A 25,679-nucleotide genomic window follows, 5' to 3' on the forward strand; every position below is an offset into this window, starting at 1 on the left:
GGCTGGCATTTAGCTATTCCTAACTTGTCTTATAATCGAATAAAATTTTCATTTGACCCCTTTCGCCAATTTGCACTTGCATTGGAGTTAGATTAAACACTTGGTTAAACCATATTTACGGTACACAGAAGGTTCTAATTAAAGAGCAAATGCACTTCTTACTGCCAAACAAAAGAGAAACAGATTCACAAACATATTCTCATGCTTCATAGATGAGAAAGCTTTAATAAAGTTGGTTGGCTGAAATAGTACTTTTGTTTCCCCCATCACTCTAAGGAGGAGAAGGGTGAGAAAGAGTCCAAGGGCAAAAGTGAATCTGAGGATGAAGATATGCCACGTAGCTCTTTGGAAAAAAAAAAAGAAAAACAATTCATTTCAGATCTTTCAGAAAAGCAACACAGACATAAATCCTATTCTAAAAGTTCAAAAAAATAATAGCTATCTCTGCAAGAGTCTCCAAGCTATAGGTTGAGATTATCTACTTACTTTAATTACTTTATAAACTTATTTTGAAAAAAAGGACAGTAATTTTGCTTTTCATAATGTGATCAATGCTGCCTAGAGGCAGAGCTACTTCTGTGTGAAGAAAGTGAATACAGGTCCATTATGAAGGCTATGTAGTTATGTAATCAAATACTTCCATGATGCGTACTTTGTATGACAGTAAGTTTAAATCAATGTAGAATTCTCCTTTGAGAAGAACCTAGTGTTCCTACAAGTGACAGGTATTAAAAAGCTTGTTACAAGCCCACTCTTTCTGAACATGTTATGAACAGTAAAATGCCTCCTCTTTATCTTGTGAGCTCAGACGATTAAGTATTGTATAAATATTGTTGACCATGTGACTACTGTTATTTTTGACTCTGACTCTGTACAGCTCAAATGCTAACTCCATTTACTGAAGCCTCCTCTGGTAAAGGTTCTGGAAAGTTTCAAGAGCATGAAATAAAAAACAGTGATGAACTACCTTAGGAATGCAGTTTTACAAAGTCATCATGAAAAAAGAAAACCTATTGGAGCTGGGAAAATGTTGTAAAGTGTGGTATAAATGCCTATCTTAGGGAAGAAAATGACAATGAACATTGCAGCCTTCCTTTTTGTTCTCTTTTATCTCAATTTAAGACCATGTGTTAGGAAACAGAGCGTGAAGAAATGAAAAGAAAAAAAGAGAAATGGAAAGAGACCAAAAGAGAAAACTGGAGGGATTTTGGGAATCAGGGTGAAAGAGGAGAAAATTCTGGAGCTAAAAATAGCTTTTTGTGATTGCAGCTTTTCGACCTGGGTTATTGATTGCCTTTTGATTTGGAGATAACTTTGGCTAGAGAACCCTGACAAATGAAGTTGGTATACAGAGATGGAAGCAAATGGATCACTGCCAAGGATTGATTTTCAACTCTGGGCTCAAAGACAAAAAGTTAGGAACATGTAGATATGTTCATATTGCATATGTTAGCCTAGTTATTCATGACACAAGTGCTCAAAGCTCTCAGGCCAATATAAAGTTTGGGTTTGAGTGTCTCTTGTGTCATCTGTAATTAACTCCTCCCAGTCAGGCCAGTGCTTCACTTCCAAGTGACTCATTTTTATTTCAGATGATTTTTTGGCTACCATTCTTTCCCAGAGAAGATTATCATTTCTTAGAAATTCTAAGTAGAAAAATAGAGATTATGCAAACAGAGAAATGCAAATTTATGTGAAAAGAGGAGGGGAAAAATGTCATTAAATTAAAAAATCGTGGCCGGGCGCAGTGACTCATGCCTGTAATCCCAGCACTTTGGGAGGCCAAGGCGGGCGGATCACCTGAGGTTGGGAGTTCGAGAGCAGCCTGACCAACATGGAGAAACCCAGTCTCCACTAAAAATACAAAATGAGCTGGGCATGGTGGCACATACCTATAATCCCAGCTACTTGGGAGGCTGAGGCAGGAGAATCACTTGAACTCAGAAGACAGAGATTGCGGTCAGCTGAGATCGTACCTTTGCACTTCGGCCTGGGCAACAGAAGTGAAACTCCATCTCAAACAAACAAACAAACAATGGCAGAACATTGTCTGTATATTCTTTCCATCTTATGTCATGAAAGAATTTACTTCTGGGGAATGTTGTTCTTGTATTAGGGGAGTTCTTTAACAGGCTTTTTAGTCACAGAAAGTGAAGCATCTATAGGGAAAAGTTAAGAAAATACAGACATTCCCTGTGTAATGAAGTAAAACGTATTAACCTTGGAGAGAGAATGTTTTGTTTTTGTTTGATTTATTCCACAAGTTGCTGTTTAGTGGGGTGGGGAGTAGGGATGGTGAGCAGTGGGCATCATTCAGTTCTGAGCAACCAGGCTTATACTTCAGAACGGGGACAGGCACAGAAGAGCTCTCGTTTATGGGAATGACCGGAAAACTTAAGAAACATGATACCTATATCCAGTTTTAGATTATTTTATGTCCTATATTGTGATTCTCCTCCATCATCTCCAAAGCTTCAGTGCAGTCAGATACACACAATAACTGTGTGTTAATAGAGCCTTAGGGACAGTTTATGTTCCAACTTGGGACCAAGAGGTATAGGGAGAGGACAACACCCAGCATGAGCAAATGAGCAATGAGGCAGTGGTGATTAAAGAAAAGCCAGAAGTTCAGAAGCGAGAGGAGTGACGAAAAGACAAAAATATGTATCTCAGTAATCCCTGGAATTACGGCCAAGGGTTCTGGACTTCATATAGTTACATTAGATAAAAGTGAGAGGATTTGGAACATTTGGGTTACATAGGAAAATATGTTAACCAATCATTGAAGGATACTTGAAAGTTAAAATTAGAACTCCTAAATGTTTATAAATTGTGTTTCTAAAGTAACATACTTCAAGTAGTTTAAAAAGCAAATAATTGTAAGCTAGAAAACCTAGAAGATAGAAGTAGAAAGAGGGTGACTAAAGAGATCAGGCGGTCTCTGTTGCCCATCTGACATGATCATGATATGGATGATTATGCTGCTGAGGGAAAAATTAAGGGCCGGTTTATGTCAGCCTCTGAACTTCAGGCATGTGTTTAGTCGTCTAAAAGTGATGGCTCTGTACTGTCTTCAAGAATATCATTAAAGGACTACACATATTTTAGATTTATTTCCCAAGCATTAAGCCAAGCATCCATTAGCTATTCTTCCTGATTCTCTCCCTCCTCCCATCCTCAACCCTCCAACAGGCTTTTGTATGTAACAAACATTTACATCCTGCACATATACCCCTGAACTTAAAAGAAAATTGGAAAAAAAATTTATTTTAATCTCTTTTAATGGTTCATGGATATTGAATAACTGAGAAATACTAGAAATGTAAATATTTGATCTTTAAGAAAAAAGAATAGCTAACAATAAAACTTTATAATGCTTATTTGTTATGAATAAAGAATCAAATACTATATTATCTCTATATATCTAGTTTAAGTGAGTAATTATTTTAGTGTGATTTTATGTAGTTGATTTAAATAGGATATGTTTCTAGAAGCTGACTATATATTTATCTTCTTGGAGCCCTGGAGTGCCTTCTGTTGAATAGGCAATTGAATAAGTTTATTAAGTTAAAAAATTCGAAGAGAAATCTTAACATTTGATTTGAATTATTTGAAATCTTAAAAATACTATAAAAACTTACAAAAATATCTTCGGGTTGTGACACTTTGATCAATTAATGTAAAATATAGAAACTCTTAGACGCATATTTTCATTATGGGTCCTAAGAAGCATATACAATACTATCATCTCTAGTAACCTCTAGGGTTACTCTAGAGTGTCAAAGAATATTTTTGTATTTGACTTTTCTTCTCTGATGATTTATATTCTAACAGCAATGAAACTCTCCAGAATTAGAGCCTGAGTCAGTGAGGCCCATTTTCAAGTTGGCTTTTTCTGTCAGAACCTGAAGGGGAGCACAACACATCTCCAAACCTGAAATATGTGCTTTATTTTCCAGGAACCAGTGTGCACATTAAAGCCAGTTAATAAAGTAATAAAGTGGTTGTACACCAAGTTATCTCCTGTATAAATGGAGCCTCTCTGTCTTCTTCTACTGCATTTACTTTGTCAGAGAGAATATTGCATGTTCAACTGAGTCAGACATTACATTATTATGAAAAAATTACCTTTTGATTTCTGTTAGAGATTTCCTTTAAAAAATAATTTCACTACTTAAGTCTATTTGCATCCACAGATCATCCTTCTGATGTTCTTAGCTAGGATGGAGGGTCATGAAAATCAGAATAAGCATGTGAGATGTTGACTTTTGGACTGAGAGTTGTGTTATGTGGCACAAAGATAACTATATTAGACCAAACTGAATTCCTTTATAAGAGTTGGTGAATTTTGTCCATGGTCATGCAGAAACATGACTATAGTTCAGATACATTTAAGAAAACAATTCTCTATGCATTATAATTCATATTTCCAAAAATGATATTTAACTCCTACAGATCAATCTACTGGTCAACATCAACTCTTCTATATACTAATATTATAATATAAATCACACCCAGCTTAGTATGGGTGTCATTTAAAGGAGAGATGGGAACAGCAAAAAACATATAAAATAAACACACTGTTAAAATTGTAATTAAATAAAGTTTATGAAGTTTATAACTCCAGGGTATCTGGCAGGAAAAAAATACAATAAAATTTTATAAGTAATCTGTTACAAATATCTAGGATCACCTTGATATTTGTAGTTTATACTTTGTTAGCAAAAAAAAACTCTTCTAAAAAATCAGATATTACCACATGATGAGATCCACAAACTATTGAGAAGTAGAAAACAATGGTCACATTTACCTTTTCTCATTCATCTCAGAATGGGTCAGAATCTAGTTTAAATTGCAGTCATTATAATTTGAAGTATAAAAAATTAGAATTTTTAAACAATCAGAAGTATTACTAAGAATAAGTTTCTAATAAAACCCTACCCTGGTAAAGAAAATTCACTGTGGAGCTAAGTATAGGCGTCATTTAAGGGAGAGGTTGGAGAAGCAGAATATCATGGTTGGGAAGAAGAATGGAATTCCTATAGTGGGGTTGAGTAATCAGAACTGTAACTGAGTCCTAATGAATTACATGCCTTTCTCTGCAATCTCCAAGGCATATTATTTCTTGCCTCAGTTAAGAGTGGCAATAATGGCATTTGGAAGATTCACTTTCATTTTGTCTCATGGTCTAATGTACTCCTTTCTTACTACTTCTAAAGCTTGGCCTCAAACTCAAATTTCTTCTTTTTGTTCTCTAGGCTAACACAAGAGGTAGGAAGACAAATATATTATAAATGTATCCAGAAAATGATGTAGTCCAGTCTGGGAATCATTTTACTTTCTGGGAAAAAATAAAACACAACATTTAGATATTAACAGTGTAATAACTTTAAGGGTTATTGTGGGACCAAGGCATAATTCCCCAACTTTTATGTTTTATTGTAAACTGAAAAGCTTTCTTTCAAATTACAATAATTTTAGACACCAGGGTGTAGATAAAATGAGTGGAGTTGGGAGTGGTGCCAAATGGATGAAAGAGATCAAAGAGATCTCTTTGTTGCTGAAATCTGGAAGAAAAAACCACTCTTTTTTAAAACAGGTTAAAAGTCAGCTAGTTCCACCAAAAGGTGTAGACATTTTGCTCTCTCTCTCACTTACCTGAATCTCTCAGCACCTGTTCCTCTTTCCCCAATCTCAGAATTTCAGGAATCCATCTTATTTTCATGATGTCCCCTCAATTTCCCTTTTCCCTTGACCTTGGCCTAAGTCTTCACCCTAGTTTTCTCATTTTTTTTTGTGCTACACAGTCAACAGGTGAGAGATTCTGTGGTGTCAGCACTAAGTTGCTATAGGAATGCAGTGATGTGGCAAAGTACTTGGAAAAGCAAAAGTTCAGAAATAGATGAAATTAAATTTCTTTTTACTCCGTCATGCTGTACCAAAGACAAGTCAATTTATATATCTGAGGAGCCCCTCCTTTTCCTTCTGGTAAATGAGATCATTTTTAAAAATACTTAGCACAGTCACTGGTCCATAATAAGCATTCATTAATTGTTGTGAGAGGTGATAAAGGAATAAATCCATTGCTACTAGTATGTTATTATGATGGTTATTATTTAGATACTATCCAATCCAAAACCTCATGCAGTGAAGCAATCTTTTCTACAATTTAACTGCCAGATAAATATCCATTCTTTTTATAAAACGCTTTTATTGCTAACAATGTACTGCAAAATTTGCCCTGCCCAACTTACACTCTTTGGTATTATCCACTGATATTACATAGAATTGATTTATACATTCATTTGTCTTAAAACACATAACTACCCACCACATATTTAGTATTCAGTATGTCCTTCAGAATAAGCTGGATGCTGGGGATACAAAAAATCAGACAGACATGATATCTAAAAGATGCTTATACACTAGTAGTCAGAAAATAATATATTGCAGATACTAGGACAGGGCATATTGAAAGATTAAGAGTGGTCAAGTGGTCCATTATCACAAAGTAGCTCTTAGAGCAGATAGTGATTAAGTTGCTTCTCTAAAGATGATAAGGATTACTTTAAGCATGCTAAATCAAGAGTGAGGACTGGAACAGAATGATGAGGCAAATCCTGGAAGGGGATGCACTATGATGAAGACATAAAGAATTGAGACAGCCAGGTGTGGCAAGATAGTATGTTATGACTGATGTCCAGGGTGAGAGATAGTAGGGGGAATGGGCATAGAGAAGGCCAGGAGATTTAACAGGAGTCCTACCATAAGGGGATGTATGTGTTATGCTGATAACATAGACACTTTTGCCTAAAGTTTCAGGGAACCATAGACTGATTTTAAGTTGGAGAGCTTCATGTTCAAATTTCAAAATGTCACTTCATGGTTGTGGTAAATGAATTAGAGGGGACACAAATAAGACGGGGAATCATCTTATGACTTTGAAAGTTGCTACAGTGATTCTGGCAACATCTCATTTCATGAGATAATGATCTCTGTTCTCAACATTACTACAAATGCAACATAAACATTCATGATTATTTTAAGCAACAAAAACACACTTTTCACTAATAGCAAAGCAACAATCAACCAATACCCTAGCTATTTTTTTTACCTAGCTGTATGATTAGCAACTTTAAAACTCAGGATTCTGTCCAAATATAATTATTTAGCAATCTGAATTTCTAGATTTACTTACAGCAATATTAACTTCTAATTTAAGTCTATTTTTCCTACCACCAATAAATATTTTTCTTAATTGCCCCTAAATTTGAAATTATTCAATTTTTTTCAGTGATTTAATCTATCACTTCAAATATTATTACTTTAGTGTTAATTTAGCATTTATTAACCTTCTACAAAAAAATAAACTGAGTGAGGGGAGCTGTTGTTGCCCAAATTCATGCAACTAAATGTGGCAGAAGAGAACCAGAATTCAGAACTGATCCAGGGTCTGCATGCCTTCAACTACATGACAGCTTTTAGTCAGTGCACCTTCCCACACAGATACATTATTTGACAAGAATACCTAATTTTCATACTGTCAGCCAAAAGGAATGGAGTTTTGAAAACAAATATAGACTATGAAGAATTAACATCTCATACATTTCCCTAAAGAAAATTGTCTTTATTTTTAAGTAAAATGAACCAATCTTTTTCCTCAGTGGAAAAATATTAAGTTCATTAGTAAAATTTGAATAGTCTAATTTGTCAGGCTTGAAAGAAAATCTAAGCTATAAAGCTAGGAAGGAAAAATCATTAGACAAATAATACTGGCCACATTCAGTCCAAGAAGCAGCCTACTACATTATCCATTCATGATAAAACATGTGTTCCAGACCTGATATGTAGAGAGAACTAATCAACTTGGATTTGAATACCCAATGGCCAAAGTTTTTCATATTATATCTTAGAAATGCCATCTTTTATAGACTTCTAACTTTGTAAGAACTGTTAAAAATGGATTATGCCATTATGGAGGTGGAAACTAATTGTGGATATTTGCTAGCAGTGACTAATGAGATTGTAATCCCTGCAGTCAATTCTAAAGTCCATATATAAGGGATGCTTTTTTCATTTGGGGACACTTAATTTCTAAAGTCCTTATATAACAGATGCTTTTTTCTTTCTGGGATTCACAATTTGTAGATCTCAGTAGCAAAGTTTTGAATTACAATTTTTTCCACATTAGTGCTGAGTGTTTTACATCCTGAAATAAGGCACTGAACATTTGTTCTCCAACTTCAAAATCAACCACTGCTTTTATAAAGCTTAGAAAAAAGATGCCCATGTTCCTTTTTCTGGTGTTCATGATTTCCCTATGGTTTGTTCATAACATACTCTCAATCATATTGCTCCTAAAAATTAGAGTCAAGCATATGTATTATCTGATATTTATGTATATTCTACAGCTTCCTGTCTCTTTGCCTAATAATGTTTTCTTTGATTACTTTCTGAATTCTAGGAGTATTACATACATGCAACTCCAAGAGCATTACACACTAGACATTATTTTCAAGTGCACATAGAATATTTTTCAGGATATATGATAGCCACAAAGCAAGCCTTAACAAATAAATAAATTTAAAAGGATTGAAGCCATATGAAGTGTGCTCTCCAATAAAAATGGAGTAAAATTACAAATCAATAACAGAAAGAAATTTGGGAAATTTACAAATATGTGAATAGTAAACAACACAATCCTAAGTAGTAAGTCAAAAGAGAAATCACAAAGGACATTAGAAACTCTTGAGATGAATGAAAATAGACACAGCATGCTAACATTATGGAATGGAGTTAAAACAGTGCTTGGAAAGGAATTTATAACTCTAAAGACTTACATTACAATATATTAGTTCAAATTACCACAAATCTAGTGGCTTAAATCAATACAAATTAATTATATTACAGTTCTATTGATTAGAAGTCTCACTGAGCTAAAATCATAGATAGCGTCAGCTGGGCTATGTTCTTTTCCGGAGACTCTATAGGGAAATTTTTTTAAAAAAACGTTTTCCAGGTACTAAAGACTACCATATTCCATGGTTCATGACTTTTTTTTTCACCTGCAAAACCAGCAATGTTGGAGCCAGTCCTCCCAACACATTGTTCAGACCTCCTCTTCTGCCTTTGCCTTGAAATTTTAAGCACTCTTGTGATAACACTGGATTTTCCTGATAATCCAGAATGATCTTTTTATTTTCAGGTAACTGATGAGCAGTCTTAAATCTGCCTCAACTTTAATTCTCTTTTCCAGGTAACCTAACACATGCACAAATTTCAGAGATTAGGGCATGGAAATCTTTAGGAACAAAATCATGACCTCTCATGAGATGAACCTTGAAAACATGCTAATAGAAGCCAGTCACAGAGGGATATATATTGTATATTTCCATTTATATAATTTATCCAAAATAGATGGGCATTCTCTAGAAGCAGAAAATATGTTAATGATTGCCTAGGCTGTGGAGAGTAAGGATATTAGGTATTGGATAAGGATATGGGTAAGAAGTTTCTTTTTGGGGCAATGAAAATGTTCTTAAATTGATTGTAGTGATGGTAATAAAATCTTTGAATTTAAGAGGAACTGTCAAAAAGTCCATTTTAAGTGATGGAATCGTATTATGTACATATCGATAAAATATATAACAAAATATATATATAAATATAGAACTATATATAAACACATGTCTTAATGATGAGTCCGGGTAGAATATCTCACACTTGTATTCCCAGCACACTGGGAGGTTGAGGTGGGAGCATCGCTTGAGCCCAGGAGTTTGAGGCAAGCCTGGTCAATATAGTGAGACACTGTATCCACAACAATTTTAAAACTTAGCCATATGTGGTGGTACATACCTGTAGTTCCAGTCACTGAGAGGCTGAGATGGAAGGATTGCTTGAGCCTAAGAGGTCAAGAATGCAGTGAGGTATAATTGTGTCACTGAACTCCCCCTGGGGTGACAGAAAGACCCTGTCTCAAAAAACAAACAAACAAAAGGAATGATAAGCAGTTATATTTTCATAGTCACTCAATAAACTATGAAGTCTTCACCAAAAAAAAAATAGCATCAGTACCTGTTTGCTGTTTGTTATTAAAAATAAACTTCAAACATTGAGATAATTTTTTTTTTTTTTGAGATGGAGTCTCGCTCTGTCACCCAGACTGGAGTGCAGTGGTGAGATCTCGGCTGACTGCAACCTCCGCCTCCCTGGTTCAAGTGATTCTTCTTCCTCTGCCTCTCCAGTAGCTGGGATTACAGGTGCGTGCCACCATGCCAGGTAATCTTTTGTACTTTTAGTAGAGACGGGGTTTCACTGTGTTAGCCAGGATGGTCTCAATCTCCTGTCCTTGTGATCTGCGTGCTTCAGCCTCCCAAAGTGTTGGGATTACAGCAAACATTGAGATAATTTTAAATTTACATGCAGTTGCAAGAAATAATACAGAGCAATCCCATGCACACAGAAACAATGTAGAACTGTAGTACAAGACATGGCCAGGATACTGGCAATAATGTACTGAGGATACAGTCAAGATCTGTTCATATTATTCATTTTTATGCTATTAATATTTGTTGTATCTTGTCTGTAGTAATAGGTCCTGTTTCATTCCCGATATTAGTAATCTTTGTCTTCCTTTTTATTTCTTTGTTTAGCTAGGGGTTTGAAAATTTTATTAGTAGTTTTAAAGAACGGGCTTTTTGTTTCATTGCTTTTTCTCTTTCTTTTTTTCAATTTTACTGATGTCTGCTTTTGTCTTCATTATTTCTTTCATTCTAGTTGTTTTGGGTTTATTTTATTCTTCTTTTTCTTGATTCTTGAGCTTAGATTATTGATTTGCAACTTTTCTTATTTTCTACTATAGTCTTTTTAATCTTACAAATTTTCCTCCCAGCACTGCTTTTGCTGTGTCTCAAAACTTTTGATGTATTTTCATTTTCATTCAGTTCACTGAATTTCTTGATTTCCCTTGAGATTTCATTTTTGAGCCATGAGCTGTTTTGTAGTGTGAGGCTTAGTTTTCAAACATTAGAATATTTTCCTGTTATCTTTCTATTGATGACTTCTTGCTTGATTGTATTGTATTTGGAAAGCACACTCTGTGTTATCTCAGTTTTTAAAAATGCGTTGACATTTGTTTCATGGCTGAGGATGTGATCTGTCTTGGTTTATGTTTCATGAGTACTTGAAAAGAAGATGTACTCTGCTGTTGTTGGGGAAAATATTCAATAAATGTCAGTTATATTCTGTTTAGCAGTGGTGTTGTTGAGTTCTACTATACCCTTGCTGTTTTTCAGTCTATCCTATCAATTGATGAGAGAAGAGTGTTAAAACCTTTAACTATAATAATTAAAGATTTATTTATTTATTTTTGTCATTTGTATCATTTTGGTGTCATGCATTTTGCAGTTCTTTTGTATGGTACATAAACATTTAGGTTCACTTTGTCTTTTTTTTGTAGATTAACTATTTTATCACCATACATTCATCCCTTTATATTCATGGAGGATTGGTTCCAGGACCCCAGTGGGTACCAGAATACAAGTTGCTTATATAAAATGGCATAGTCCTTACATATAATCTAGGCATATCCTCTTCTATGCTTTAAATCATCTCTAGACTATTTATAATACCTACTATAATACAAATGTTATGTAAATAATTGTTGTATTGTTTAGGGAATAATGACAAAAGGTAAAAAAAAGTCTTACATGTTCAATGGAAATGCAGTCATCCATTTAAAAATGAATATCTTATTTTTATTATTTTTTTGGTGAGGGGGAAGAGAGAAAAAAAGAAAAAGAAATAAAAACAGAAAGAAAGAAATAGAGATAGAAAAAAAAAAGAATAAAAGAGAGAAAGAAACAGGAAGATTTTTAACCATAGTTGGTTGAATCTATGGGTGCAGAACCCATTGATATAGAGGAGTAAGTGTATAATTTCCTTCTGTCTCTGGTAATTTACTTTCAATTCTACTGTGTATAATACAGGCATGCATCTTTTTTCCCCCATTTATTTATTTTATTGCATTTTAGGTTTTGGGGTACATGTGAAGAACGTGCAAAATTGTTGCATAGTTACACACGTGGCAGTGTGATTTGCTGCCTTCCTCCCCATCACCTACATCTGGCATTTCTGCCCCTGCTATCTCTCCCCAGCTGACACAATACTTTCTGAGAAATGAGTGATTAAGAAATATGATTATTGTGCAAACACTGTAGACTGTATTTACACAAACCTAAATAGTACAGCTGGCTAAACACCTAGCCTATATTATATAGTCCATTGCTTCTAGGCTACAAATCTGCACAATATTTTATATACTAAATGATGACCTTATAGGTCAGGCCAAACACCTTTGCTTTATATTCTCACAGTATTACACATGTAATTCTTCATAGTATCCAACAATATATTTATTGCTATATATAAAAAACATATATTTATATGTATGCTAGTTTGATTAATGTTTGTCTTTCTCACTAGATTATAAGCACCACAAAGCCATGGTTTGCTCACATGCCTGGGATTTAATTAGTGTCTAATTAATTTTCATGGAGCAGAATAACAAATGTCCCAATTCTGAAAACATAAAAAAATTGCATATAGCTAAATCTGGCAGAAACCATCAGTGAGCATATGCACTTCTTTAAAAATCACATTAGCTCTTTCTTATTCCCCTTTCTCAACATGGTTGTGGCAGGCAGACCAGCCAGCTCTGTTCCAGCCATGCAGGCCCATTATTACACTTTCACCCATGTCTCATTTAGAAGAGCATATTCTACCCAATTCCGGACCTAATAGTGACAAGAAACCTCAAAACTGTTTCTTGTTAAGTTTAAAATAGATTCTTTAAATTTAAATGATGAGAAGTGAATTGTTTTTGAAAAAACGATCATGTAACAAACTCCTTTCTCCCTAACATGGTGCTTTAGGTAACTGAAATACAAGGGGAATAGGCTGAGTTGGATTTTTATTATAAGAATCATAATCCTATATTATAAAAGTATGGTAATTAGGTACTTCTCTGTAAATGTGACCATTAGCACTGAGAGTGTTGCCTGGTCACTGGCTAGGCTAATATCAAGGAGCTTAGAAATGAATTAAAGTCAGCATGATTGAGAACAGGAATTGTTTTATGAGTTTGATTTTCCCACATATCTCCCACATCTCCCATGTTCTCCTCCTTTCCTGTTTTTCTTTTCTTTTCTTTTCTTTTTTTTTTTTAACTAGGATTTAGGCTAGATTGTGGCACTTTGGTAGATATTGTGCAGTATATCAAGCGCAGTATTGCTTGACATACTTGTTAATATTAAATAATTAGCAAGTCTAGGAAATTTTTTTTCCCATTTATTTTATTGCATTTTAGGTTTTGGGGTACATGTGAAGAACATGAAAAATTGTTGCATAGGAACACACGTGGCATTGTGATTTGCTGCCTTCCTCCCCATCACCTACATCTGGCATTTCTCCCCTTGCTATCTCTCCCCAGCTCCCCACCCCCCACTGTCCCTCCCCTATTTCCCCCCAACTGACCCCAGTGTGTAGTGCTCCCCTCCCTGTGTCCATGTGTTCTCATTGTTCAACAACCACCTATGAGTGAGAACATGTGGTGTTTGATCTTCTGCTCTTCTATCAGTTTACTGAGAATGATGGTTTCCAGGTTCATCCATGTCCCTACAAAGGACCCAAACTCATCGTTTTTGGAAATTTTTTTTAAGTGAGGGACTATTTACAGGCGAGGGTGGGGAAAAGAATGCCACTTATACATAATCTGATACTCTATTTAAAGTGTCAGAAAATTTATTTTGAGAGCATTCTCCAGTAATCTTGGTAGGCTCATTTCATCTTGATTAGTGTATCTTTAATCAAATGGTATAAAGGAACTAATATAAATATTTATGTGACATGCTAAACATGATGGAGAATAAGCGTTATTAACATCCAAATTCTCTGAAACACAATGAAACAGCACAACTATACAATATGATATGTTTTTAAAAATATATCGGGTCAGCATAATACATATCAGCACAGGTTGCTCACATACTGTTTTTCATTTCTTATTTTACAATGACTGTGGCATTATTATTCTTTCTTACTATCTCTCACACCTTTAGTAATATTATTTTAATTTGATGTTTTTAATGAGTAAAGTCTCTTAACTCACTTTTGAAGTTTAGAATTTCCTCCTGATTGTCACTAGATCTTGTTTCATTCTTATATTGTCCAGTTTTTAAAAGTTATATCAGATAACTTATGTTATCTGTTATAACATCAGTATTTCTACTTATGTATGGTTGGACTAAAGCCAGTGGTTTTTTTCCCTCCAAATTCCTTTCCCTCATTTATTTCTATAGAAAGGACAAAATACATAAAAGTATATTCAGAATTGACAGAGACATGGTTCTTTCCCAGCCAAGCTAGTCATTTGATGCAATAAGAAAACTAATGTTAAAAATTTTGTATCTTTCCAAATATATATTGTTTAAAGATGCAATCAATATTATGTAATTGGGGAAGAGTAAGTGAATATGAAGTGTTGTTTAGGTGGTTTTAATTTATAATCAAAATGTTGTCTTCTTTGGGAGGAGCCAAATCAATATATATATCTCACAGTACGTGAGCAACCTGTGCTGATATATATGTAAATCAATTTATATATATATATATATATATATATATATGTATATGTACATATATATAGATAGATAATGTTTTTTTGAGGATTTTTTTTTTTAATATTATACTTTACATTCCAGGGTACATGTGCAGATCACGTTAGGTATTTCTCCCAATGTTATTCCTCCCCAATCCTCCCACCCCCTGCTATCTCTCCCCCCCCCCCCCCCCCCAGTTCCCCCACCCCCAACAGGCCCCAGTGTGCCATGCTCTCCTCTCTGTGTCTGTTTGTTCTCACTGTGCAACACCCACTTGTGAGTGAGAACATGTGGTGTTTGGTTTTGTGTTCTTGTGTCAGTTCGGTGAGAATGATGCCTTCCAGCTTCATCCACGTCCCTGCAAAGGACAAGAACTCATCCCTTTTTGTGGCTGCATAGTATTCCATGCTGTATATGTGCCACATATTCTTTACCCAGCCTATCATTGATGGGCATTTGGGTTGGTTCCAAGTCTTTGCTATTGTAAAGAGTGCCGCAATGAACATACATGTGCATGTGTCTTTATAATAGAATGATTTATAATCCTTTGGGTATATACCCAGTAATGGGATTGCTGGGTCAAATGGAATTTCTATTTCTATATCCTTGAGGAATTGCCACACTGTCTTCCACAATGGTTGAACTAATTTACACTCCTACCAACAGTGTAAAAGCATTATTCCTATTTCTCCATATCCTCTCCAGCATCTGTTGTCTCCTGATTTTTTAAATGATTGCCATTCTAACTGGCATGAGATGGTATCTCAATATGGTTTTTACCTGCATTTCTCTAATGACCAGTGATGATGAGCAGTTTTTCATATGTTTGTTGGCTGCATAAATGTCTTCTTTTGAGAAGTGCTTGTTCATATCCTTCAAACTCTTTTTGATGGAGTTGTTTTTTTCTTGTAAATTTGTTTAAGCTCCTTGTAGATTCTGGATATTAGCCCTTTGTCAGATGGGTAGATTGCAAAAGTTTTTCCCATTTTGTTGATTGCTGTTTCACTCTAATGATAGTTTCTTTTGCTGTGCAGAAACTGCTTAATTAAATCCCATTTGTCTATTTTGGCTTTTGTTACCATTGCTTATGGTGTTTTAGTCATGAAGCCCTTGCCTATGCCTATGTCCTAAATGGTATTGCCTATGTTTTCTTCTAGGGATTTTATAGTGTTAGGTCTTGTGTTTAAATCTTTAATCCATCTGGAGTTAATTTTTGTATAGGTGTAAGGAAGGCGTTCAGTTTCTGCTTTCTGCACATGGCTAGCCAGTTTTCCCAACACCATTTATTAAACAGGTAATCCTTTCTCCATTGCTTGTTTTTGTCACGTTTCTCCAAGATCAGATGATTGTAGATGTGTGGTGTTACTCCCAAGGCCTCTGTTCTGTTGCATTGGTCTGTATCTCTGTTTTGGTACCAGTACCATGCTGTTTTGATTACTGTAGCCTTGTAGTATAGTTTGAAGTCAGATAGTGTGATGCCTCCAGCTTTGTTTTTCTGTTTTTTTTTTTTTTTTTTTTTTTTTTTTTGCTTAGGATTGTCTTGGCTATGAAGGCTCTTTTTTTATTCCATGTGAAGTTTAAGATGTTTTTTTCAAGTTCTTTGAAGGTCAATGGTAGTTTGATGGGGATAGCATTAAATCTACAAATTACTTTGGGCAGTATGGCCATTTTCACGACATTGATTCTTCCTAACCATGAACATGGAATGTTTTTCCAGTTGTTTTTGTCCTCTCTTATTTCCTTGAGCAGTGGTTTGTAGTTCTCTTGAAGAGGTCCTTTACATCCCTTGTTGTATTCCTAGGTATTTTATTCTCTTTGTAGCAATTGTCAATGGGAGCTTGCTCATGATTTGGCTCTCTGTTTGTCTGTTATTGGTGTATAGAAATGCTTGTGATTTTTGCACATTGATTTTGTATCCTGAGACTTTGCTGAATTTGTTTCTCAACTTAAGGAGATTTGGGGCTGAGATGATGGGGTTGTCTAAATATACAATTTTGTCGTCTGCAAATAGAGACAATTTGACTTCATCTTTTCCTAACTGAATACGCTTTATTTCTTTTTCTTGCCTGATTGCTCTGGCCAGAACTTCCAATAATATATTGAATAGGAGTGGTGAGAGGGGTCACCTTTGTCTAGTGCCAGTTGGCAAAAGGAATGCTTCCAGTTTTTGCCCATTCTGTATGATATTGGCTGTGGGTTTGTCATAAATAGCTTCTATTATTATGAGATATGTTCCATCAATACCTAGTTAATTGAGTTTTTAGAATAAAGTGCTGTTGAATTTTGTTGAAGTCTTTTTCTGCATCTATTGAGATAATCATGTGGTTTTGTCATTGTTTCTTTTTATTGATGGATTACATTTATAGATTTACATATGTTGAACCAGCCTTGCATCCCCAGGATGAAACTTACTTGATCAGGATGGTTAAGCTTTTTGATGTGCTGTTGCAATCGGTTTGCCAGTATTTTATTGAAGATTTTCACATCAATGTTCACCATGGATATCAGCCTGAAATTTTCTTTTTTAGTTTAGTCTCTGCCAGGTTTTGGTATCAGGATGATGTTGGTCTCATAAAATGAGTTAGGGAGGTTTCCCTCTTTTTGTATTGTTTGTAATATTTTCAGAAGGAGTGGTACCAGCTCCTCTTTGTATGTCTGGTAGAATTTGACTGTGAGCCCATCTGGTCCTGGACTTTTTTGGGTTGTTAGGTTATCAATTGTTGCCTCAACTTCAGACCTTGTTGTTGGTCTATTCAGGATTCAACTTCTTCCTGGGTTAGTCTTGGGAAGGTGTAAGTGTCCAGGAATTTGTCCATTTCTTCTAGATTTACTGTTTTTTGTGCAGAGAGGTGTTTGTAGTAATCTCTCCTGGTAGTTTGTATTTCTGTGGTGGTGGTGATATCCCCTTTATCATTTTTTATTGCATCTATTCAATTCTTCTCTCTTTTCTTTTTTATTAGTCTGGCTAGTGGTCTATCTATTTTGTTCATCTTTTCAAAAAACCAGCTCCTGAGTTAATTGATTTTTGGAGGTTTTTTTGTGTCTCTGTCTCCTTCAGTTCTGCTCTGATCTTAGTTATTTATTGTCTTCTGCTAGCTTTTGAATTTGTTTAATCTTACTCCTCTAGTTCTGTTAATTGTGATGATAGGGTGTCAATTTTAGATCTTTCCTGTTTCTCATGTGGGCATTTAGTGCTATACATTTCCCTCTAGACACTGCTTTAAAAGTGTCCCAGAGATTCTGATATGTTGTGTCTTCATTCTCATTGGTTTCAAAGAACATCTTTATCTCTGCCCTCATTTCACTACTTATCCAGTAGTCATTCAGAAGCAGGTTGTTCGGTTTCCATATAGTTGTGCACTTCTGGTTAATTTTTTAATCCTGAGTTCCAATTTGATAGCACTGTGGTCTGAGAGAGTGGTTGTTATGATTTCTGTTCTTTTGCATTTGCTAAGGAGTGATTTACTTCCAATTATGTGGTCAATTTTAGAATAAGTGTGATGTAATGCTGAGAAGAATGTATATTTGGTGGATTTGGGGTGGGGAGTTCTGTAGATATCTCTTAGGTCCACTTGGTCTACATCTGAGTTCAAGTCCTGGATATTCGTGTTAATTTTCTTTCTCACTGATCTGTCTAATATTGACAGTGGAGTGTTAAGTCTCCCACTATTACTGTATGGGAGTGTAAGTCTCTTTGTAGGTCATTAAGAACTTGCTTTATGTATCTGGGTGCTCCTGTAGTGGGTGCATGTATATTTATGATAGTTTGCTCTTTTTGTTACATTGATCCCTTTACCACTATTTAATGCTCTTCTTTGTCTCTTTTGATCTTTGTTGGTTTAAAGTCTGTTTTTTCAGAGACTAGGATTGCAGCCCCTGCTTTTTTGTTGCTCTCCATTTGCTTGGTAATTCTTCCTCCCTTCCTTTATTTTGATCCTATGTGTGCCTTTGTATATGAGATGAGTCTCCTGAATACAGTAAACCAATGGGTCTTGACTCTTTACCCAATTTGCCAGTCTGTGTCTTTTGTTTGGGGCCATTTAGCCATTTACATTTAAGGTTCATATTGTTATGTGTGAATTTGATCCTGCCATTTTGATACTAGCTGATTGTTTTGCCCATTAGTTGATGCAGTTTCTTCATAGTGTCAATGGTCTTTACAATTTAGTATGTTTTTGCAGTGGCTGGTACTGGTTGTTCCTTTCTGTGTTTAGTGTTTCCTTCAGGAGCTCTTGTAAGGAAGCCCAAGACAGCCACATAGGAACAGCTGCAGAGTGCAGTTTCCAGTGATAGTGATGCGGAAGGTGAGTGATTTCTGCATTTCCAACCAAGATACCAGGTTCATCTCACTGGGACTGGTTGGACAGGGGGTGTAGCTCAAGGAGGGCTAACTGAGGCAGGGTGGGGTGTTGCCTCACCTGGGAAGTACAAGAGACCAGAGAACTCCCCCTCCCGCCCAAGGGAGGCAATTGGGGACTTTCCTGGGCACTCCGGCACTGTGCTTTTCCCATGGTGTTGACAGCCCAGAGACCAGCAGATTCCCACCAGTGCTGACAGCAGCACAGCGGGTTTCCAGCACAAAATTGGGTGACCCTTTTAGCTTGTGCTGTGGGTTTCTAGTGGAAAACTGGGTGGCCATTTTAGCCAGCGCCTGGAGCACCTTAATGACAGAACCGCCCATTCCTCTGAAAAAAAATGTGGGCGCTGAAGGCAGGGAGCCAAGTGATCTGGCTCAGCAGGTCTCACCGTCACAAAGACCAGCAAATTGAGTCCAGATGGCTTGAGATTTTCACAGCTAGCAGAGCAGTTTGAGCTCAACACAGGATGGTGGAGCTCGGTGGGGCGAGGGGTGTCTGCCTTTGCCGAGGCAGTTTTTATCTTGCCTGTGTAAACAAAATTGCAAGGAGGTTTACACAGCAGCTGGGCGGAGCCCACAGCTGCTCAGCAAGGCCTCTGCAGGCCAACTGTGACTAGAATCCCTCTTTGCTGGGAAAGGCATATCATAAAAAAGGCAGCAGCCTGTCCAGGACTTATAAATAAAGCCCCACCTTCTGGGGTCAGAGCACCTGAGAAAAGGGGTGGTTGTGAGTCCCACTTCAGCAGACTTAAACATCCCTGCCCAGCAGCTCTGAAGGGAGCAACAGAACTTCCAGCACAGCACTTGAGCTCTGAAAAGGACAGACTGCCTCCTCAAGTGCCTCCCTGACCCCTGGATATTCAAAGAGACACCTCATATATGAGAGCTCTGGCTGACATCTGGTGGGTACGCTTCTGGGAAGAAGCTACCAGAAGAAGGAACAGACAGCAATCCTTGTTGTTCTGCCACTACCATGGGTGATTCCCAGGCAAGCAGGGCCTGGAGTCGACCTCCAGTAGTCCTGCAGCAGAGGGGCCTGATTGTTAGAGGGAAAACTAAAAGAGAGAAAGAAATAGCTTCAACATCAATCGCAAGGATGTCCACTCAGGGATCCCATCCAAAAGCCACCAACTTCAAGACCAAAGGTAGAAAAATCCACGAAGATGGGAAGAAACCAGCACAAAAAAGCTGAAATCACCAAAAACCAAAATGCCTCTTCTCCTCCAAGGGATCACAGCTCCTCACCAACAAGGGAACAAAACTGGATGGAGAATGAGTTTCATGAATTCACAGAAGCAGGCTTCAGAAGGGGGGCAATAAACTTCTCTGAATTAAAGGAGCATGTTCTAAACCAAAACAAAGAAACTAAGTACCTTGGAAAAAGGTTAGACAAAATGCTAACTAGAATAACCAGCTTAGAGAAGAACATAGATGACTTGATGAAGCTGAAAAACACAGCACGAGAACTTCACAAAGCATACACAAGTTTCAATAGCTGAGTTGATCAAGCAGAAGAAAGGATATCAGAGACTGAAGATCAACTCAATGAAATAAAATGAGAAGGCAAGATTAGAGAAAAAAGAATGGAAAGAAATGAACAAAGCCTCCAAGAAATATGGGATTAGAAAAGACCTAATCTACATTTGATTGGTGTACCTGAATGAGAATGAATCCAAGCTGGAAAACAGTCTTCAGGATATTATCCAGGAGAACTTCCCCAACCCAGCAAGGCAGGCCACCATTCAAATCCAGGAAATACAGAGAACACCACAAAGATATTCCTTAAGAAAAGCAACCCCAAAGCACATAATCATCAGATTCACCGGGGTCGAAATGAAGGAAAATATGCTAAGGGCAGCCAGAGAGAAAGGTTGGGTTACCCACAGAGGGAAGACCATCACACTCACAGTGGATCTCTTGGCAGAAACCCTACAAGTTAAGAGACTGAAGGCCAATATTCAACATTCTTAAAGAAAAGAACTTTCAACCCAGAATTTCATATCCAGCCAGACTAAACTTCATAAGTGAGGGAAAAATAAAATTGTTTACAGACAAGCAATTGCTGAGAGATTTTGTCACCACCAGGCCTGCCTTACAATTTATATTTTAAGAGCTACAATTAAACAGCTGACCTAAGCAGCAGCCACCATACATTTGACTGGCTTACATCATATTTTAGCAATGCTTAGTAGAGAGATGGCCTGGGTTCCCAGCTCATTCTACCCATAATCTGATTATGGATACATGGAGAATACCAAAATCTCAATACCCATCCATCTCTTTCTCCTTCCTCTTTATCTGTTACCTCTTTTCTAAGCCATTATCCTACTTTTGTTTCAATCTCTAAAGTCCTACTTGCTACATCATCCCCTTTTTCTTTTGCATTTTTAATTTTATATCTTCTGAGATGAACAAAAAAGAAATAAGGGTAATAAAGTTAAAGTAATGCCTTTTTTTCTCTTCTACTCTACATCTGCCTTATGACTACAAAGCTATCTTTCCAACTTTCAATTTAATCATTTAACTTTTTAGCTTAAAATAATTCTACAATTCTCAATTTCCTTAAAACAGTTTTCAAAATCTTTAGTGTGGGATACAAAAATCTTATTGTATTTATAGTAATAATTATATGTTTACATGTCTATATTCTTGAGCAAACTAAAAGTCTCATGGACAGAAACCATATTGGGGGTGTGTGTGTGTGTGTGTGTGTGTATGCACATGAATGTGTGTTTATTAGCGCCTGTGTTCTTAGCATTTAATTCAGTGCCAGGTACAAATAATGAAGAGCTCTTAGTACATTGATGTCATGATAAACAGAAAATAAGACAGTTCTCATTTTACCCTCTGTCCCAAAGTGGTAAGCACAGCATTTGACATGAATGTCCTGTATAAAAAGATTTCTCTTCGTTGTATAATTATGAGAAGTGATTTTAATGGTAAAATGTTTTTAAAAACAGGAGACCAAGCCAGCAATCTTCTAGAGCAGTGAAGAGATGTATGCTTCAGTGGGTGAATTTAACTTCATATCAAATTGTGTCATCTATGTGCTTGTGTCTACTTAGGTCTTTTAATCTGGAAAGGCCTTTCTAGAGAATTAAATCCACATTTTGCTGGTTTAACTCATTTTTGTATATGGTTAAACTACATTGAATATGCTCATATCAAAAATATTTTTCACATAAGTTATGGTAATTGTTTTCCACAATTGTTTTATATTTTAAATTTCACAAATTACACTCGTAAACTTTCTATCCTAACTTTGGCATTCAACGTTTTTTTGTTTGCCAAAATGCAGAATTTATATGGGAGAGAAAGTAAGTGAGAGATGGCCACCACACGAACTCTGATTCTCAGAGTACATAGGTCATACAAGGCTGCCAATAAATTCTGTTTACCCAGTGTTTCCTCCCAACTGCTTAAAAAAACCATAAAAGTGGAAGGTGGGATTTAATGTAAAATTAATTATGTCAATGGAAACTTTAGCACACTGACATAAAACAGCAATGTAATACCAAGGACCATTGTAAATTGTTTTCTGCAGATTTTAGTGCACACTAGGAAAAATCTCATGGGCACATCTGTAAACTATCTGTACAGAGTTCTTTTCTGTCTCTTCTTCAGTTCACAGTCTTCCTCTGCCAAATTCTGTAAAGTGATAGATAACAGTTTATCTTAATTGTCAGGATGGATAATGGAACTTATAAAAGCCATTTTTATCCTCAGACAATTAATTTAAAGGTAATTATTGTTTGGATATTTCTCTTTTAAAACCACATTAAGTATCATTCTGGGTACATTTGTATCAACGAGTTGATGGGAATATGAAAAAGAGAAGTGTTCTGTTAAATATATGGAATTAATATATTCAAACAGATGAAGAGAACCAATTCTTTTCAGCTAAGCCAAGTGATGAGTAAGAGAGAAAAAGGCTGAAAGAATTTAAGGGATATGAACAAAAAGCATGGACAGCAAATGTTTAACATCATGCAAATGTTCACTGAGTGAAGCATCAACACGCATGATAAATTTTGCTCCAATAAAATGATATTTAGACAAAAGAAATTATCATTGGATGGAAAATTTGTTCTTTGAATTACTTAAACTTAACAAATAAGAAATGTCAAATGTTTTAACTGCTATTAAGAAATGTAAAAAGGTTACATAGAGAGACTTAATGAGCTGTGCAAATCAAACCAAAAATTTTCTTAGATTCACCATATTATTAAATTTTGATTCAAAGTGCTGAAAATCTGGTTACGTATTTAATTCTAGCTGGATGTTTATAAAATTCACAATATGTGTTCTTGTTAAGAAAGTGGCACCACTGAATGACATAGCCAGGGCTTTTCAATCTGCTTGTGCCATAATCCAGAATGTCCAAAATTATTTTCAACAGCATTATGGAAATCTCAAACTCTACCATCCCTAAAAGATATCAGAACAAAGTAGATCTTAATTCATTTAATGTTTTTTGAAATCACAGATACTCTAAAGAAAGGACAGTTAAGATGAATGGGTATCATGAAACAAAAATAAACTCCAAAAAATTAAGAATCACTGTTTTAGGCAAGAAATATAACCATTGAATGACAGACTTTACTTATTGGCAAAAATTCTCCCAGAGATTTGGGTCATGGTTAGCCAGCACCTCAGAAAGCAAATTTTCATATTTCTAATGAGATAGTAATGTGGTTTGTTTTGCTTTTATCCTTCCAAGGCCACTAATTATAGGCATTATCTATTTCTTCTAATTGAAATCAGATTTTAGCATTTGACAATCCCATGGAAAACAATGGGAAGAAATGCAAAATGGGACAATTTCTCTTTTGGTTTAGTCACATAGGGATACAAATTACATCAACTTCAAAACATTTGATATTCAGTTCTGAGCAAGGGAACTTGTAAAATAAGGCATATTTACATTTCAGTTCAACTATTTGACTGATATTTAATGAATCTACTACGAAAAATGTACAATGCTGAGCAGAGAGAAGATTGCAAGGAAAACAAAACAACTACTAGGTATTTTTCAAAACTGATTGAGACTTTGAACATATTCACAAAACTATGATAAGATGATAAAAGCAATATGGCAGACACAAATAAAATCTATTGACATTCACCAGGAAAATAACTAGTCATCTTTGAGGCTGAATAATGTTTTAGCATATCGAAATACATAAAGCAAGGCATTCAGATAGAGAATGGAGTCGAGTATTCACATGTCATGAGTAATTTACAGAGTAGTTAATAGTTCAGTGTATTTGGTACACAGCCATTGGTAATGTTAGATTGTGGCCCCCTTATGGGGAACTTCGAAGGCTAAGATGAGAAATGTGGACCTCATTCATCAGGAAAGCCAATGGAGATAATAATAGACTAGGGACACAATGACATATACATGATATAGAAGAATTAATTTTTCAGCAATATGCAGGAATAGCTGAAATCGATAAAAGATGTAGGCATGAAGGTGACTTCATAATTATAGACCACTATATAATACTAAAATGAGAGTAAAAAGTGACTGAAATATGGGGCTGGCAGCAAGAATGGAAAAGAAGGAAGACACAGGAAGGAAGGAAAGTATTTTTTTTTGAATGATATTACAATATACTTCAAAAATTTAACATTGGCAATGTATTTTAATATTAATTTGTTTAAGCTGGAAATCTATCAATAGATCCTAAAAATTAAATTAGTGATAATATTTAGAAATGAAATACATTCATGTGTAATGTTACAGCATTAGTATAGATCTATTCATGTTTTAAGTATTCATTTTCAATTAATATTAGCAATGTGTTTTAGATTTATAATTTCTAATTTTGAAAATTCAATATTTAGTTTAATTAGAATGTGAACGAATGAGTTAAAGTTTAGCTAAGAAGGTGGAATAAATATAATTTCATCAGTAATCAGTATACAATATAATCAATATGTAATTATTGAAGACTTACCAAGTACAAGCTATTATGCTTTTACATAATATCTCTGTAAGAAATAATGTAGTTATTTTAAACAAGAAAGCAGATATTTACATAACAATATAAACAATAATAAATACAACACTTCATGTAACATCACTGAAAGGGAAAGTTAAAAACTCAATTATACAATAATCCTGGGAAATAAGTGATTTGGGGCAAATTAATGTTCTATAAAATTTGTTTCCCTTTTTAAAAAAATGTAAATCTTTCATGTTGGAACTATTGCCCTAAAATATAAAATGTTGTGCCATTTTCTTAAATATTTTACTGTGCTGCACAGAAAAAGCTAGACATTCAGTTGTGAATGATGTAGTGCACTGGACTAAATAATGACTTTTGCTATCTTGTGACGATGCTATTTTCTCTTATATTTTTCATTCTTTTACTTCTCATTGCTTTGTCATACTTTTCTGCTTGTGCCTGTCCCTGAATTTCTATCATTATAAGACATTATTGACCAAATAGGGTTTGTCTTTCCAATCTTTTGCATTGGGTATAATTGGTATTCTAGTTTTTCTTTGTTGCATTTGTTGTTGCTGAATGCTAAAGAATTGCTTGCTTAGCCACTGGAGACTTTCTTCTTGGCATGTTTTCTCCTTTTGAACTTGGGAATCATATTACACAAAATAACCAAATCCACTATAGGCCCCACTAAGGATATTTGTAAGA

This window comes from Sapajus apella, unplaced genomic scaffold (genome assembly GCF_009761245.1).
Source record: "Sapajus apella isolate SASKATOON/1434 unplaced genomic scaffold, GSC_monkey_1.0 scaffold28, whole genome shotgun sequence".
Taxonomy (NCBI): Eukaryota; Metazoa; Chordata; class Mammalia; order Primates; family Cebidae; genus Sapajus; species Sapajus apella.